Source organism: Aplysia californica, unplaced genomic scaffold (assembly GCF_000002075.1).
Source record: "Aplysia californica isolate F4 #8 unplaced genomic scaffold, AplCal3.0 scaffold00175, whole genome shotgun sequence".
Classification (NCBI taxonomy): domain Eukaryota; kingdom Metazoa; phylum Mollusca; class Gastropoda; order Aplysiida; family Aplysiidae; genus Aplysia; species Aplysia californica.
Genome location: NW_004797445.1, coordinates 892,816 through 895,123, shown reverse-complemented (window position 1 = coordinate 895,123; position 2,308 = coordinate 892,816). Strand labels below are relative to the sequence as shown.

The following is a 2,308-nucleotide window of genomic DNA, read 5'->3' as shown; positions in this document are numbered from 1 at the left end:
CGCGCCCCTAAAACAATTGCCATAAGAAGTAGGGACCAGTCATACTCGTTTGGATACTTACAACAGAAAAACATCGACACAGCTTCATTTTTTTTTCTCCACCAGACCATTGTACTAGGCGTATTTTAAATCATTTCGATGGAAGCATACTTGCAATAGCATCCTTCTTTCCAAATACACTTCATCCAAGACCGAGCCAAAACTATACCTTCACAAAGAGAGGAAGGGAAGCTAAGACTCCGGCTGTAACCTTCTGCAAATCGGCCAAATAGGAATGAGAACAATGGTTCTTCTTCGTGAGTTCGTTTGTGTAAAAAGAAGCAGTGACATTGTAACGGTCATTTAGAGAAGGGGAAAAGTAAGCAGACAGACAAAAAGCGAGTAGGATCTACCTGTGACGCCCTACAACCACCCACGACTGTTCTTCAAAAATTGCTGACGCACAATGTATAAATAGTAGCGCATTGTTTTCCCACTAAAGTAATCATCGGAATTTCCACGCCAGTCGAAAGCATGTTTGGCTGACCAATCGAGTGGGAGAACGCCACGCAACAAGAAGACAAGGCAGTCGATAACGTGCTCAGAAAGGTCAAGAACCCCAATACATCACAAGGGGTGGGCGGGAAGGATGGGGGAGGAGGGAGAGAGAAAGGAGTGTGCACACGTGACGAAAGATGACGACAACTCGCTAACTTGCTGATGCGATCGAGTAGGAGCAAAGACCACTGAACGATAACTGCCTATGACACCGCCTTTCGTTGCGTAAGGGGCAATAGTAAAGAAAGGCATGTAGGCCGCGCTGTTCCTTTGTCCCTCCTCTGTACAGCTAACTGGGAACAAGGACGGCCGATGCATTTTTACATATTTTTTCTTGTTCGAAAGAGAAGCACATCTACACAATTAAGGTCATTCAGTGCTGGGAATAAGTTAGTAAGACAGACTGAAACAACAGAGGAAAAGTAAAAAGTAGGACCTACCAGTGGCGCCCTCCAACCACCCACATTTTTACTTTCACTCTCGCACACAGACACGCTACTTTTTTCTCTTTTTTTTCTTTTTTTTTTGGGGGGGGGGGGTGTCAAAAGGCATGGCCACTAAAACTGCCGCTAATCATTTACTGCCAAGAAAATGTTTAATCTAATTTCAAAACATCAAATTATGGGGATACACGGGGGGGGGGGGGGGGGGGGGGTTACCTCCCAAGAAACCCTACACATTTTATAATTCTTTTTTTAACTTCGGGGCCCAGTGTCGCGAAAAATTATCTTCGTAACTAACAAGGGAAGGATTTATAACAGCTACCCAGAATGTCGCGTACATCAAGTAGTGTTCCTGATACGCGTATTGGGTCAAGTGGGGGATGTTAAATTTACTGTTGCCGCGTAAGCTACACCAAAGCTCCTCCTCCTCCTCCTCCTCCTCCTCCTCCTCCTGCTGCTGTTGCTGCTGCTACTACTACTGCTGCTGCTACTACTACTGCTGCTGCTACTACTACTACTACTACTACTACTACTACTAGAAAATCTTTGACAACACTGACAGGAACAGACTGTGACAACGTTAACAACGTAAAAGAAAACGAAGACCAGCTGCAGACCACTCAGGAGCGTCCATCAGCTGCCCATGGGAGATTCAAAGATGGGACAGCAGGAAAACGAAGAACTACATGAAATCAATCCCATAATAGAAAGAGACAGACAAACAAAAAGAAGCTCCGATGGCAAAGAACAACATGAGCAGTGTTACAACCACAATCGCACGTCGCGGCCGACGACAGAGAAACAGAAAACAGTACAGCAGTTCTGGTAAACTGTCATGTTAAACAAAATATACGCCACCCCATCCCCAAGCCACCCAACTAGAACCCCCCCCCCCCCCCCCCCCAAAAAAAAACAAAAAAAAAACTCATACAAAAAGCAAACAGACCACTATCTGCATAACCCACTGTTGCTCGAGCGAGAACAATGAAAAGAAAAACGGGGCATTCCACTTCGACGTAAAGTACAGGACTTGGACGTGTGTGTGACAGAAGAGGGCGTGAGATGAGGCCAGGAAAATTACTTGTACGTTACAATACTCCCAACGTAGACCACATAATTAACAGACAGACACGTGCAATCTATAAAATAACGATTCTGTATGTAAATTAGTGGCAACAAAGGTTCCACTGAAACAGCAGCAGAAAACAAGGTGCTTTTAAGAGATGCAGACACACCTTGAAACAAAAAAATCTTTGCAAGGATGGGGTATCCTAGCGGGTAGGTCTGTTTGTGAGGGTGCAAGCCAGTGTGTGTGTGTGTGTGTGTGT

At 45.1% G+C, this 2,308-nt stretch overlaps 1 protein-coding gene across 1 annotated transcript in view; it reads right to left on the bottom strand.

The window, feature by feature from the left end:
- The window catches only part of LOC101848432, a gene marked incomplete in the record, with an annotated part of 130,938 nt that overhangs the window by 33,403 nt on the left and 95,227 nt on the right, over positions 1 to 2,308 (bottom strand).